General features: G+C 43.7%; 1 long non-coding RNA gene across 1 annotated transcript; it reads right to left on the bottom strand.

The window, feature by feature from the left end:
- Positions 1-4335: 4335 nt before the first annotated feature.
- LOC143998189 (uncharacterized) lies at positions 4336-14997 on the bottom strand. Its single transcript, XR_013277771.1, has 3 exons — positions 14921-14997; positions 12616-12689; positions 4336-4412 (listed from the first exon to the last, which is right to left on the bottom strand). It is a non-coding gene; the product is annotated as an uncharacterized LOC143998189 (long non-coding RNA).
- Between the last annotated feature and the right edge of the window lie 1993 nt (positions 14998-16990).

The raw sequence follows: 16990 nt of genomic DNA, 5'->3' as shown, positions 1-16990 counted from the left end.
GTATATATAAAACTACTAAAAGCTCAGCACTATGGGAACTTACTCAAAAAATTTCACTTAGATGGTATTTGACTCCATCAAGATTAACATCCTTTAACTCATCTTTATCGGATTTATGTTGGAGATGTAATTCCGCTAAAGGTGACATGTTTCATATTTTTTGGAGTTGCGCTAAACTCCAAGAGTTCTGGAAAAATGTTTTTCTTATATTAACAGACATAACTCAAATACAGATTCCTTTTTTACCTGAGTTAGCGATATTGAACCTAACTATAGAAGACATACCATACCCTTTTCGTCATGTAATGACACACGTCTTCCTGGCAGCCAGACTATCCATAACCAGATTATGGAAATCTACAACACCTCCAACTGTTTATCAACTTTTGGATACTGTATCCTTACACTACAACTATGAATTAATGATGGCCTCCATTGCAGGCAATTTACCAAAAGAAAAACGTAGGTGGTCACCTTGGGAGGGATGGTCAAAATCCGCGGATTTTCTGAAACAATCTTAAACAATATCTAGATATACTTTTCTGAGTTTTCAACTCCTGGTTTCATTATATTAGGATACTTTTTAGTTCTATATGTCTACAATGCTTAATATTGGCGACATTTCCCTCCCCTAAGACACAGCTGAGTACCCATAGGGGTGTTTAGGGGAGGCTAATATTTATATTTATACAATTTAATATATATATCAATTAATTTTATGGTTTTATGTATGTATTGTATTATTAATATCTTATTGCGTGAATTGAACGTCTGTAAGAATATCAAAATTTTTTATTTTTATTTTTATTTCCCCTCTTATATTTCTTTTGTTTACTCGTATTTGAAATTTACTGTACGATGTATTTTCTATATGCTTTATTTTTAAAAATCAATAAAAATCGATTGATCAAAAAAAAAAAAAACGCTATTGTTCTTTGTTCTAAGCTAGCTAAATTAATATGAGAAAAAGATAAGAGACAGTACATGATTTCTTCAGTAGCTAAAGGAATGCTGAGAAAATGTGTGAAAGTTTTAGATAAGTGTGTGAGAACAAATGAGTTAGAAGAATCTCATGTTGAGACAGTTATTTGAGAAGTTAAAGGGGTGTTCAAACTGTACATATTGTAAAATGGAAGTTTGTAAATATTAAGATGTCTGACAGAAACAAGATGGATGCTTAACATAACCTTTCAGAGTCCAGTGATGTCGATGTCTGTGACGTCACCGGATCTCCGAGGGAACTCCCTGAAGACCCGGAAGCCGGCAGAGAGAGGTACCGATCAAAATAATTTTGATCAATCAAAAAAAATTAATCAATTAATTGAGGAATTAATCTTTCATCTCCACAGCCCTAATCTTAATACATTCTATGCATTAAGATAAAAAAAACCTTCTGTGTGTAGCAGCTTCCCACGGACCCCCCCCCCCCCCCACCCAATTACTTACCTGAGCCCCCTCTTTCTCCAGCGATGTCCACAATTGTTTTAGCTGTCCCAGACACTCCTTCTGATTGCCTGAGACAGCAGTGACATTGGCTCCCCTGGGTTTCAATCAAAATCAGTCAGCCAATCAGGGGAGAAAGAGGGCGGGGCTGGGTTGAAGCTCCATGTCTGAATGGATACACAGAGCCCTGACTCAGCTCGGGTGCCCCCATAGAAAGCTGCTGGGTGAGGGGCACTCACCAGGGGGAGGGGCCAGGAGCGGCAAAGAGGGACCCCAGAAGAGGAGGATCCAGGCTGCTCTGTGCAAATCCAACTGCACAGAGGAAGTAAGTGTAATACATTTGTTATTATTTTAAAAGGAGTCTTTACAAATCCCTTTAAAGTGGTTATAAAGGCAAAAGTTTTTTTCTTTTTAACCTTAATGAATGTCATGCATTAAAAAGGTAAAAAAAAAAAAAATACCCCCCCCCCCATACTTTCCTGAGCCCCATCTCGATCCAGCCACGTGCACAAAAGCAGCAGCTCTCCCAGGTCTCTCTTTCTTTCCTCATTGGTACACACAGCAGCATGTGTCAATCACAGCCAGTGAGCCAAGCTGGGGGCTGGGCAGAGCCGTGCTCTGTGGGTGAATGGACAATGTCCATTCACATCAGTGAGCTTGCTTGAGTGCCCCTACAGCAAAAGGGTTCCTATGGGGGACAGTTGGCAGGGGGAGGGGGCTTGGGGGGAAAAGGAGCCAGAACTGCTGGTGGGGGACCCAAGAAGTGTAAGATCGGGGCTGCTCTGTGCAAAACTATTGCACAGAGCAGGCAAGTATAACATAGCAAGTATAACATGTTTTGGGGGTGTGACCTGCAGAGTATGTAAATCAGGGGTCTCAAACTGGCGGCCCTCCAGCTGTTGCAAAACTACAAATCCCATCATGCCTCTGCCTGTGGGAGTCTTGCTCGCAACTGTCAGCCTTGCAATGCCTCATGGGACTTGTAGTTTTGCAACAGCTGGAGGGCCACCAGTTTGAGACTCCTGATGTAAATGGTTGTGTGCCTAGCTAGCTCAGCCGGTGATCCTGTCTATTCTCCTGCTGGCACAGCCATACCTTCTCGTGTCCGATGCCACGGTCCTAAATATAACATGTTTGTTATTTTTTTATTACAACCTTTAGAATCACTTTAAGTCAATCTTGCAGAAATAACTTCCTTAGACCGCTTTCACACTGGGGCGGATTTCAGGAACTTTAGAGCTGGAAATTACCTTTGCCAAGCAGATGAAAACCGCATCCCATTCATTTAAGTGTGACTTTTTACGCTGGGGCGGTGCGCTTGCGGGAAGTTTAGAAAAGTCCTGCAAGCAGCATTTTTGGAGTGGGTTGGGAACTAGGGTTGCCACCTGTCCAGGATTCACCTGGACAGTCCAGGTTTTGGATCTTGTGTCCGGGTTTCAGTCCACCTGAAACCTGTACACATTATTCAGACTGGACTGTGGCTCCCCAAGTAACCAAGATAGCCGCACACAAATTTATTGCCATCTGGAAACTGTGGGGGGCTGTCTGGGGGCAGTTTTGGCATCACTGAAGGGTGGGGCGATGATGTCAGCAAGAGCAATTTGGCCACACCCACTGTTGGCCATGTGGCTTTCTCTTTGGGGCACCCAAATATGTCCCAGTTTTTTTTTTCCTCTATAATCCTATAGTGTTTACTGAAAAAAAAAAAGAAAAAAAAAAGAAGAGATATATACGTTGGCAGAAGGGCACGTACAGGGAGAATCACGTACCTGTACGTGGCCCTTTAAGGGGGGGAGCTCCGTGAGTCGGGTCGCGGGTCCTGCAGACTCAATCACCACGGGGATACCTGCGATCGCCTCACGGAGAGGCGATGTTTACTTTAGCATCTCCCCCTTCTGCCAAGCAACAGTAGCACTGATCTCTGCTCCCTGTGGTTGGAGCAGAAATCAATGACGTGTCACACACAGCCACAGCCCTCCACAGTTAGCAACACGCCCCTAGGACACACTTAACCCCTACACTGCCACCTAGTGGTTAACCCCATTCACTGCCAGTGTCATTTGCACAGGAATCAGTGCATTTGTATAGCACCGATTGCTGTATAAATGACAATAGTCCCAAAAATGTGTCAAAAATGCTCAGATCCGCCATAATGTCGCAGTCGCGATAAAAAAAAATTAAAATAAAAAAAAACCTTAATCGCCATCATTTAAAAAAAGAAAAATTAAATGTAATAAAAATGCCATAAAACGATCCCCTATTTTGTAAACGCTATAACTTTTGCGCAAACCAATCAATAATCGCTTATTGCAATTTCTTTTTTACCAAAAATATGTAGAAGAATACGTATTGGCCTAAACTGAGGGAAAAAAAAATAGTTTTTTTATATATTTTTGGGGGACATTTATTATAGGATAAATAAAAATAAAAATAAAAAAATAAAATGCGTTTTTCAAAATTGTCGCTCTTTTTTGTTTATAGTGCAATTGTCCATTGGAAGTGCCGCAACACGGGAGCTTTTAACCCTTTCTTTGGGGTAAAAAGTGCCCCATTAGCTGACGAAAAGTGGTGTTTAAACACTGGTAAAGCGCCGCCAAAACGAGCAGTGCTTTACTGCGAACGCGCCCGGGGCCCCAGTGTGAAAGGGGTGAAGAAATCAGTGGCTACTAAAATGTTTTTCAAAATATATGTACATTGACCACAAGGAGTTACTCACTGGGCGCTGTCGCCAATATAGAATGCTTTGTTTCTTTGAAAAGAACACAAAGCAATCTCCTGTTGATGGAAGTGAAAAAAAAAAAGCGAGCAAATAAAATAAGAAAAAGTGGGTAAAACACACACTTAGAATGAGATCATTTGTATTTATTGATGATGTGGCTCTTCGCCCCTTACCTGACTCCCAACACCAAGGCAGCTTCCCTTCTAGTCATTTTGGGTTCAAATCCACCTTTGTAATAACCGGCAAATGCCTAAAAGGAAAAAAACGAAAAAATATATAAAAAAATATATAAATATAATATTATATAAATATAATATATATATATATATGCCAGTCTGTAAGAACTAATTGCAAAAGTGTAAACAAAAAAAAAAAAACACAATTCTTGAAGGAACCTATACAGACTGACACCACACGATTGCGTCGCATCTTGCTCGACGTCAAATGACGCCCAGTCAGGATAACATAACCACTTTCCAGCCGTCATTTTGCTATATGGTGGGCAGGAAGTGGTTAAAGTCATTTTAAAGTCTCCTTTTTTTTTTGAGTAATATAACAAACATGTTATACTTATCTGCTCTGTGCTCTTCTTCTCAGGTCCCTCTTTACTGCTTCTGGCCCCTCCCTCCTGTTCAGTGTCCCATGTTAGAAACCATGAATCAGACTGAGACAGAAGCGCAGTTACAAATCATACTTGTTTATTATTAATAATAATAATAATAATAATAATAATAGCAAAAAGGTAAACAGAGCAATGTAGTCAAATCATAGCCAGAGTTTTTAGGTAACCGGAATGGATAGTCAGACAAGCCAGGACGTCAGGGAAGCAGAGATCAGCGTACTTCAGGACAGGCCAGGAAATCAGGAAACCGGAGAATCAGCGTAGTGGAACAGTAAGCAGGATCAGGAATCAGAAGGGACATCAGCCAAGCAAGTCTTCAATGGGTACACAGAAGAAAGTCTCTGGATGTGTTGACCATGGCGAAGGCAGAGAGGAACTGAACTGAACAGCTTAAGTAATGGGCAGGACTGTTGAATAGGATATCATCATCATCATCATCAAGTGAGTCACCGCAGAAAAGATTGAAGCTGGCAATTAAACAGCTGAGCAGCCTGCTCTGAGCCCAGCCCTGACACTCCCACAGCAAGCAGCTTGCTATGGGGGCACCTGAGCCGAGCTACAGCTCCCTGTGTCCATTCAGACACGGAGCCATAGCCTGGCCCCGCCCCCTCCCCTCATTGGCTCAATGAAGTCGATTGACAGCAGTGGGAGCCAATGGCGCTGCCGACTCAGCCATTTCAGGAGGGAGAGTCTTGGGCAGCCGAGACAGTCCTGCAACATCGCTGGACAGAGATGGTGTTCAGGGTAAGTATTAGGGGGGCTGAGGGGAGCTGCTGCATGCATAGAATGATTTAAAACAAAAAAACCAACTGACTTTACAACTCCTCTAATTGCTCTGCCCATTTGTCAGATCTAATTACGTTGTAGCTCTTACCTGCAGAGCACTAGACTGAGAGACTCAGGGGGATTGTGAAATATATAGTTTATTCAGAGGAAGTGTCAGCTCTTATACTACAGACAGAGGCCACGCATTACCCTGCGCAGTGCCATGCCTCCTGTTTGAGCACAAACAGTAAATTCTGACACAGGAGCGTGAAGATTTACTGTACAGGGTAACAAATGACACCATGAAATTACAGGACCAACCCACATCTTAAGTAGGTAAAAAAAAAACTGAAGGTGCAGATAGACCGGTATAAAAAGTGTCTGTGAACCTAGTTACACCATATTTCCCTATAGCTAAGCCTATAACAGGGCTTACCTGTAGGTACTGAAAATATCTCCTAAACCTGCGTGGTTTAGGAGATATATTTACCGTATACCCTTGCGCCAAAGCCATCAACCCATGTGCACTGAAGAAAATGCCTGCTCGTGACGTGCCGTAAAACAGCAGCTCCCATGTGCAGGCGTGACGTCATTGCGGCTCCAGCCAATTACATCGCTGTAGCCCTTGAACCTGGAAATAACGCCGGGAGACATGTCGCCCGGCACAATGGTGTACACGAACTGCTGCAAAAGCTTCGATCCAAGCCAAGTATTTCATAATGCGCTAGTACATACTAGCTCGTTATGTCTTTGTCCTGCAGGGTTTGTTTTTATTTTTTAGTTGCAACCTCTTTAAAATGCCTTCAGGGTTCGGTTCACACTGGAACAAGCGCGTTCAAATGAGCACATTATGGCGTGTGGCAGATACAACAGCATGAAGACTTCACACAAGTTGCAATGGGTTACATAATGCTTAACGTGGAGTTCCAGCCTCAAAAAAAAAAAAAAAAAAAAAGTTAGAAGCTATAAATAATGTAGCTGCTGACTTAATAAGGACACTTACCTGTCCAGGGATTCCACAATGTCGGCCCCCCGAAGCCAATTCATCCATCGGCTCGGGTGCCTTTTTGGCTGGAACTCCGCTTTAAGTCACATTTGAAATGCCAAGGCGCCATTGCAAGGTGTATATAAAATAGGTACAAAAAAAACCTAGTCAGTCATCGCAAGGTGCCAGGAAATGTACAAAATAATTCAACGTATGGTATAGATTAGTGGGCTCCAAACTGCAACCCAAGGGGTGGATGTGGTCCTCTGCTTACCTTTATCTGGCCCTTGGGGCACCATTTCACCAACTGACACCAACGATGGAGCATTGCTCCACCTACTAACACCATCAATGAGGCACTATCCTTCTCATCGATATCAACAATTGGGCACTATTCCTTCCACCAAAACCAATGATGGGGCACGGAGGCCAGATCATTTTCTACTCCCACTGACCACCGTCTGCCCCCCCCCCCCCAGCCTAAATTGGCCCTTTGACTAGAAAGTTTGGAGACCCCCCCCCCACATATAGGTAAACAGCAAAATGCAGAGTAACAGTTTGAGAACAATTCCTGAGAGTCCTCCTCGTTCTCGGAAGGAACTACCACATTCCGCTCTAAACAGCGCTTTCATTTAAGCGAGTGCAAAATGCACCGGAACACAGAAAAAGTAGCGCAAACAGTACCTTTTCAGATCACACTGCACCAAACCGCATGATACTGCAGCACCATACGATCTGGCGCCCACAAAACGCTATGCATTTGGGGTGCCTTTAACAATTAATTGGCACCCGCATGGAACGTACCTTTTCTGCACCAAGATTTGGTGTGAACGGACCGTTTGATGGCAAAATGTAAAGCAGAACTTCACTCAAAAGTAGAGCTGCACCAAAATAAAGAATATAAAAAGGTAAAATAAAAGAAAAAAGGTGCCTATAACAGCGCTGAAAATCAGGTGATTTTGCGGCGATTTTACTGTGCTTATGGTGCTTTTTTTTATAGGTAACGTGACTCAAAAACTGCATCAAAAACATAACAGGTGCGTTATTGATGCATTCTTGCTGCATTTTCAACGCATTTCAACTAGAGATGCACCGAAAATTTTGGTCGCCGAAACATCATCCGAAAATGGTGTTATCCGCATTTTGCTGATAAAAGAAAAAGGTAGCAATAATGGTGCGATTTTACGGAAATTTTACTGTGCTTTATGGTGTGTTTTTCATGTCATGTAACAGGTGAGTTCTTGCTGTGTCTTTAATGCATTTCAACAGGGAGGTGTGTGGGGTTTTTTTTGTAAACCCTCAAGGCTTTTTTTTTTTTTTTTTAAACCACCTGTGCTGCCCCCCCCCCCACCCCACCCTTTACTTACCTGAACCAGGAATGTCCAGCTACAGGGACGAGCACAACCGCTCCAGCCGCTGTCTCGGGTCCTGACTGGATAGACTGATAGCAGTGTAGCCATTGGCTCCCGCTGCTGCCAATCAAATCCAATAATTGGAGCTGGGGGGTCAGGGTTGAGTCCTGCTGTCTGTGTCAACAGACGAAGCAGTAGGACTCAGGAGCTTGCCCGCAAGTGTGCCCCGAGGGAGAGCGCCTCTCTGACGGGGTACTCGAGAAGAGGAGGAGCCAGGAGTGCCGCTGAGGGGCCCACAGGAGGAGGATCGGGGCCACTCTGTGCAAAACCAACTGCACAGAGGAGGCAAGTATGAATTTATTTTTTTAAACAAACCTTTATATATATCCTTTAATTGACCAAAAATGCAGCAAGCAGGACTTTTTAGCACCACAACACACACAGAATTTAAAAGGGATGCATTTTTTCTTGAGCAATACTTTTCACTCTACAGTTTTGAGTGGACTCTAAAGGAGGGACCCCACCCTTACCATCAAAAAAAAAAAATTTTAAATCTTAAAAATCATCCTTGTATAAAAGTACAAAAAAACAAACACACATACTAGTGAATGGAGTGCAGTGTCCTCTTTGCAGGAAAAGTTCTCCCTGCACTGCTCCTCTCTGGTGCCGCCATCTTGAATTTATTTCTGGTGCATGTGCCAACACGCTACAGGGATCTTTGCCAGGAATGTGGGACCTGGCAGTGCCCCATGGCATGTTGATGCATGGACTGGCCCCCCTTGCACATGTGCAGATACACCGTGATCCCCTGCTAGTAAACTGACAGACATCCTGCAACGTTCCTGCACACGAGCGAGATCCCACGATCTGCCTCCAAGGATGAGTAGAAATCCCAGGAAGTAATGAACAGGTCAGTGCACAGAAATGCTGCAACGCATCAGAGATAAACCCCAGTGTGGTTCCTGTACATGTGCAGGGCCTGGGCACCTCATCCTCACCTAAACAAGAATGATGGACCTGAACTTTGAGGGGGGGGGGGAATGCCTGGAAGCAATGATGTCACTCATAGGCTTATTGTGGTCCATCTGTTGTCAGCGTTCTCCTGAAGCCGCCGCTGGCTGACGCAGAGAAGTCAGGTCATGTAACTGGAGAGCAAAATATGTAAGTATACAGAGCTTTCTTACACGGGTTAGTTAGTATAGGTGTTAGGAATGGGGAGGGAGCAGTTTTATAATTAGTTGGGTATATCCCAGAATACTAATTTAATTCTAGTGACAGACTCCAACATATAGGTCATTTTTTATTTTGCTCATAGCTCCACTTTAAATAGCTAACCAAGAATGAAAAATGTGTGGTCCTGGAGCTTCTAAGGGCCTTCAAAAAAAACAGATCGGCAAGGGCAGCTTTTATATTTCTCTTCTGTCTAGGTTCCTTTTAAAGTGGACCAATATCCTAAAAACGTCTTTACTGTTAATGCTCCCCAAAAGAAAGGTGATTAAATACCTTCTGTAATCACAGGAATCCAGCCACATGGTAGGATTAGTGATCAGGCAGAGCTGTGAATAGTTGGCTCTGTATGAACATCAGAGCTGTTGCACTTACACAATTGGCCACTAGAGGGAGACCCCCCATTCCAAGATTATTGTTACGTATCAATCAATAGTTACAGCAGTAACATCAATTAAAGAGGAAGTAAACCCTGATGAGTTTACTTCCTCTTTCATTCCCTGCAAAGGTGAAGCTTAATGGACTACTATGCATCGCATAGTAGCCCATTATGTGTCACTTACCTGACACAGGAGCCAGCGAAGTCACCGCTGTCCCCTGTAGTCCAGCGCATTCATCTTCTCGGTGGGTCTCACTGCTCCGCCGCTATCATTCAGCGAAGCCACGATGACGTCACTCCCGTGCATGCACACGGGAGCCGCCACTCGCGGCATATCGCCGTTGACCGCGGTGCATGCGCCGTAGACAGCGGTGCCTGTGTTTCGGCAAATATCTCCTAAACCGTGTAGGTTTAGGAGATATTTCTTGGACCTACAGGTAAGCCTTAATCTAGGCTTACCTGTAGGTCAAAGTTGGTTGTAAGGGTTTACAACCACTTTAAGCAAAAATGAGTTTCAGCTTTATATCCCATATTATATATATCCTAGATCAGTGATTTTCAACCAGGGTTCCTCCAGAGGTTTCTAGGGGTTACTTCAGCATTGGGCCATTTCTGCCTCTTGGATAAGTTCCCATCGACACCATTGATCTTTTTAGCTATCTGTAAAGAGGTAATTCTTCCCAATGACCACAAGTGTAAGGATCATTCTTCCCACTGACCATCATACTAATGTATGATGAGTTGTAGATTTCTAATTTTTAGCAGGGCTTCCCCCCGAGACCAGAGAACTATTTCAAGGGTTCCTCTGTGTTGAAAAGGTTGAGAAAGGCTGATCTAGATCGAGCAGGGCCCTCCGATTCCTCTTGTATTAAATTGTATTGTAAGTGTACTGTCGGCCCTCATGTTGTAAAATGCTGCGCAAACTGTTGATGATTATATATATACATATACATATATACACACACACACACACACACACTAAAACCTTGGATTGCAAGCATAATTCATTCCGGAAGCATGCTTGTAATCCAAAGCACTTGTAAATCAAAGCAAATTTCCCCCATAAGAAATAATGGAAACTCAGATGATTCGTTTCACAACCATTTATTCATAAATCCTTCAGTTTATAGTCCATATAAAAAGATTATAGTAATGTGATAACTTGTGTAACCATAAAATGTCAATCCACAAATGGAAGCCTCCGCAAGGGGATTAGAAGCAAAATCCAGAGTATAAAAGAGAAGAGAGGAGCCTCTAAGTATAGTGATATGGTTATATTTAATGAAGTTACCACATTTAGCAACTTATATGGTTGATGATTAAATGAGGCACATGTAAGTATGCAGGCATCCGGGGTAAAGCTGTCCACATAGACTGTCTTCCGCCGGCTCTCACCGATGTCCGTCTGCAATCGTGACCGGGAAGACTTCCCTGCAGTACAGCGATCTGAAAGCGAGGCTTGAATTGCTTGTGGAGTGCAGCATGGAAGGGAGGACATTGATGGCGGTGCGGAGGATGGTCTATGTGGACAGCTTTACCCCGGATGCCTGCATACTTAGATGTGCCTCTTTTAATCAACCATGTGAGTTGCTAAATGTTGGACCTTCATTAAATGTGCTACACTTAGAGGCGCCTCTCTTCTCTTTTATACTCAGTTGTGACACAACGCTACTTGTATATGAAGTGAAAATGTATTTAAAAAAGGAGAAGTCCAGCCTGAGCTCGTTTGGCTGGGCTTCTCCTATGGATCACAGGAGTGCAATCCATTTTACACTCTCTGCTGACGTCACTGGAATAAGTCAATAAGTCATCACGACAATAAAGTCTGGATCCGCCAGGTGCCTGGACTGATACCCGTGTCTCAGCCTCTTAGAGAGGCGCTGAGAGCCTGAGCTGGCCTGAGCACATGTTGTCACTGCTACGTTTACAAGATTAGATCTGAGTTTGATAAAAAAAAAAAAAAAAAAGTTAGTGAACGCAAAGTAGATTTATATCCACTCTGGCTACTGAAGAATGTATTTAAATTAAAGTTTTTATGTCTGGATTTCAGGTTTAACATATCTGAGTGCATGTTCCTCAACAGCCACTCTTCTGGGTGTGGAGACCAGCGATCCAGCGTTGGAAGTCCCGGCCACCTGCCGTCTAAGTGTGTTCCGCCCCCCTTTGTGACATCATCACGTGGTTGCAGTCTTATGGAGCCTGAGAGAATCCCGCCACTGGACAGCCAATGGGTACTGCCTACATCACCCAGGCAGTGACAGATACCCAAAGAATGGAATCACCCCTTCAGCAGTCCAGTAGAAGAAGAGAAGATGCAGGACCTGGAGCATGACAGCAAATTTAGGGGGAGCATTTGGGGCTTTTGCATGTGTTTTTTTAATTTATTTTTTATTATAGAAACTGATGTAGCAATTAGCTAATGGGGTGAGGGGTATTACTAAGGGAGTCAAACTGACGACCCTCCAGCTGTTGCGGAACTACAAGTCCCATCATGCCTCCGGCTGTGGGAGTCATGCTTGTAACTGTCAGCCTCGCAATGCCTTATGGGACTTGTAGTTTCGCAACAGCGGGAGGAGGGCCGCCAGTTTGACCCCTGTGATGTAGATGGATCACAACATGAATGTAGATGAATAGATGTTGTATTAAAGCTTCCAGGGCTGCTGCAGCACTTTCTCTAAGCTTGTGCCAGACCGTACACTGTGGATAGGGGAGAATCAATGCTGCTGGATGTAGCTCCCCCATAGGAATGACAATTGGGCTTCAGCCTGGGGTGGACACGAAAACACTGAGAAAAGGAGGGGGGTGGGTATAATGCTGGCTGTAGCTCCCCCCATAAAAATGCCCATAAATTGGGCTCCAGCCTGGGGTGGAGCTGACAGCCAGCACAGCTATAAAAAAAAAAATTATATTTATAATATATATATATATATATATATATATATATATATATATATATATATATATTCCATTATTTTGAAGACTTGAAACTATTAACAAATAAGATAAAATATCCATTTAATAATGGGTCGAATATATATATATATATATATATATATATATATATATATATATATATATATATATATCCCAAAAACAGTTATAGCCTCCCTTTAAGAAACTCACTGACTTTGGCAGGGTCTGTAAAGCTTGCTTCACTTGAGGCTCCAGGTGTTTGAAAGCTTGTAAAACGTAACGACCTAAAAAAAAAAAAAAAAAAAAAAAAGCATCATACGAAAAAGGTTTACAATCTGCCAATGTCTGAATACTGGACACTATCCCGTTGCTGTGTTTTAGCATGAAATATTATGGTGGAGAATAATCATACAGGCCTGAAAAAAACTATGCACTGCAATAATGGACGTGTTCCCACAAAGCACAGCATGTTAGTGTGTTGTGGTGCCATTTATTTCCAATGGCATCCCAAGGTGCCACCCGTCTTCCCTGTGTGCCACATTACCAAAAATGGTGCATGGCCGATCTTCGGCCTACTGTGGTGCTCTTGGTAGGCTGTTTAATGCAACCGATGGGGCTGGATAGGTGTGCATGGACCCTCGGGATGCGTCCGCACAGCTGTGATCTTCATTTGAATGGGCAGGATGCTGCGCAGAAAACAGGCGCCTGCAGCATTTTTAGCAGCAAATGTCTACCCGATGTCCAGCAACACAAGTGCATAGAGGAGGTTTTGGGGAGCCATTCAGAATATTATGCAATTGAAATGCAATTCAGCAACAGTCCCTACCACCCCTTTTTAACCACTTCCTGCTTGGACGGGACATTTGTCGTTCTGGGTCGAGGTCATATGAGATCCCACCAGAATGGGCCTCAATCTGTCACAGCTGTGTTCACCAGACACCGCCGATGACTGATCAGGGTAACGGCCTCCTGACAGCATCATGTGATTCCTGTTACCAATCACAGCAGAGCACATGACATTTGTACACAGTGGATGGCTTTGATTCATGCCATTCATTGTGTACAGTTTATGTTGCTACCTGTGATCGGTCATAGTGATCACATGGTACAGACAGGGCCAATCACAGCCCATCTGCACCATGTGATTAGCTGTAGCCAATCATTGGTAATCACAACATAACACATGGAATGAATCAGTTTCATTCAGTAAAAATGATTGCTTATACCATATATATATCTCCACTGCTGAGGCCCAAGGGCCGCATGCCATATACCAAAGGGCAACAGGTTAGGCACCAGGGGGATAGACAGTCGCCACCAGAACCAACATCCTCATCGAAAGATCTACCCGCTACTCTTGTTCTTGGGACAACTAATCACATCAGAGTCCTCAGCGCCCCCCCCCATCTTTCACATCAGAGTCCTTAATCCCCCCCCTTCCTTCACATAAGAGTCCCCAGTCATCACCCTCCCTCCTCCTTTCACGTCAGAGTCCTCACAGTTCCCCCCATCTTTCACAGAGTCCCCAGTCGTTGTTGTTGTCCCCCCCTCCTCCTTTCACATCAGAATCCTCCATTCCCCTCCACCCCGCTCCCCTTCACATCACGGTCCTCAGCCCCCCCTTTCACATCAGAGTATTCAGTCACCCCCCCAAAAAACTGATTTCTCAGTCACATCACAGTCCAAAGCCCCACTTTATTTCACATCAGACCCCCCCACATCCCAGCTACCCCCCCCCCACCTTTTACATTCCATTCCCCAATCACCCCCCCCTCCCCTTTCACATTACAGTCCCCAATCACCCCCCCCCTCCCCTTTCACATTACAGTCCCCAGTCACCCCCCCCCTCCTTTCACATTACAGTCCCCAGTCACCCCCCCCTCCTTTCACATTACAGTCCCCAGTCACCCCCCCCTTTCACATTACAGTCCCCAGTCACCCCCCCTCCTTTCACATTACAGTCCCCAGTCGCCCCCCCTTTTCACATTACAGTTCCCAGCCCCTCCCCCTCCTTTCAAATTACAGTGCCCAGTCTCGTCTCCCCTCCGTTTACATCACAGTCCTCGGTTCCCCCCTTACACACACACCCCCCACACTTTATAGAGTCCTCAGTACCTTTCACGGTACAGTCCTGCCTCCCAACCATCCTTACACCATGGCAGTGGGAAGGAGGTGGAGCGGGAATGCAGCTGGAATGCTGGAGCTGCTCCGATTCAGCGTCATGCGTTTACTTTGGTGCTGGTGGCTGGCCCATCAACCACGTGGAAATGCAAGATGTTGTGCAAGGAAAAAACAAAACAACAAAAAATGGACGCAGAACAGCACCCCAGTTGAGAAATGCTGGCCCAGTATGTACTGTACACTACAGAGGACATTTTACAGGAACGGCCAGACAGCGGACATTTTTAGAAGGAGTCAAAACACACAGCCTCTGTTTTGTTTTGGGGGGGGGATGGGGTGGAAAACAGAGGGAGGTCCAACAAAAACACACAGCGACCTTCAATCCAACACTTACCAGTAAATCCCGCAATGGCGAGAGTCAGTCCGGCCGCTATCATCGTACTCGCCTGGAAAGAAAAAGAAAACAAAAAAAGGAACAATCAGCAAACTGACACTGCAAGAAAATGTCCTGAAATTTATAATATATCTGAAGACAAAAACTTTTTTGATCAATCAGTTGAAGACCGGTGTCCTATCATATAGAGTCCCCCATCGGATAGTGTCCGCTGTGTACTGCGCATGCACAGCACACACACAATCCGAAAATAGCCGGAGATGAACGGCGCCTGCGCCGTGAGTCCAGGTTCTAGCCCCACCATCCAAGTGGACTTAGCCCCTGTACACACGGTCGGACATTCTGCCAACCAAATCCGTCGGATTTTGTCCGTCGGATTTTGCCCGTCGGATCTTGTCCGAAACTGTTGTTTACACACGGTCGGACTAAGTTGTCGAAAAATCCGATCATTCAGAACGTGATGACGTAATTTCGTTACGATGGGACTACGTTCAGGCTAGTAGCCAATAGCTTTGATGTAGGAATTTGATCTGAGCATGCGTGGCACTTGGTCCGATCAAAATTCTCTACACATGATCGGAGTATGTCTGATCAAACCAGTTGGTCGGAAAATATTTCCAACATGTTGGAAAATTGGGTCCGACGGAGATTCGGACGGAATCAGTCCGATGCATACCACACACAGTCGGATTATCCGACGACACGGTCCGATAAGACGCATTCCGATGGATTCTCCGACCACGTGTACAAGGCTATAGAGATGGAATATAAAATAGCCAAGCGCAGAGAGGCCGTGCCCGAAGCGTGGCGAGCCCGCGAGGGGCCCTCTAATATCGACAGCCCTATGTCCGCTTGGATGGTGGGGCTACCACCTCGACTCACGGCGCAGTTCATCTTCGGAGATTTTCCAAAGCTTCTTCTGCTCCGTACTGCGCAAGCGTTGCACATGTGCAGTACGGGGTGGACAGTATCCGATGGCAGGACACTATATGCCAGAACACCGGGCCAATTCTAATACTTTTTGTTTACATGTACCAATTTGTATTTTTATTTGCTAAAAATGTACTTAGAACTACGACAAATGGCAGAAATGTTACCGTCCATAGGCAAAGCTTTAACAACTTCAGCCCCTGAAAGATTTACCCCCCTTCATGAGCAGGCCATTTTTTGCGATACGGCACTGCGCTATTTTTACTGACAATTCAAATCAGTGTCCTTTTTTCCCCCCAGCGCTTTCTTCTTTTGGTGGTATTTGATCACCTCTGCGGTTTTTATTTTTTTCGCGCTATAAAAACCCCAAAAATAAAAAATATAATAAAAAAATAAAAAATAAATAAAAGGAGCAACAATTTTTAAAAATAGATATATTTTTTTACTTTTTGCTATAAAAAAAACACCAATTTCTTCTTAAATTTCAGCCAATATGTATTATTTGGAGAGGTTGGTAGGAGGGCGCTAATTGGTCTAACAAACCAACAAATTGGTCTAAAAATTAAATAAGGTATTAAAAATTGTTTTTATTTTTTTGGGCTACCAGCCTGCCTGGTTTTACAACTAAGTTGAATATCTGGTAAACTCTAATTGACTTATAAAATGCATATAGATGTGAATCTTAACAGTACCCACATAAATTGTTAAAATTAATCTATATGTGAAAAATAATTGACTTATAAAAATATAAAAATTAACAGTATCCGCATGTATTCCAATAACCAATCAAAAGGTATGTGCAAAAATTTTGTGATAAAATAGACAAAATTTCATAGCAAACAGAAACTGCATTTGTTAAAACCCTACGACTGGATAAGTGAATGCACCAGCCCTCCTATAGAACCACAAAATAAAAAAAACGGTTATACCTGTGAACTGGCAAATCGCATATAATAAATACCAATAGAGTGCTTACACCGGGAATACCTATCTAGGTGTATCAATCAAAATCAGTGTACAAATCTTAAATTAAATAACATTTACGAGTGAACCAAACAACAAAAGTCCATATATATATACAGTGGTGTGAAAAAGTGTTTGCCCCCTTCCTCATTTCCTGTTCCTTTGCATGTTTGTCAC

The sequence above is a fragment of the Lithobates pipiens genome, unplaced genomic scaffold (assembly GCF_037356315.1).
Source record: "Lithobates pipiens isolate NorthernLeopardFrog02 unplaced genomic scaffold, aLitPip1_a1.2 Scaffold_19, whole genome shotgun sequence".
In the NCBI taxonomy this organism is placed as follows: Eukaryota; Metazoa; Chordata; class Amphibia; order Anura; family Ranidae; genus Lithobates; species Lithobates pipiens.
The sequence above is the reverse complement of the archived record's forward strand: the minus strand, read 5'-3'. Positions and strand labels throughout refer to the sequence as shown.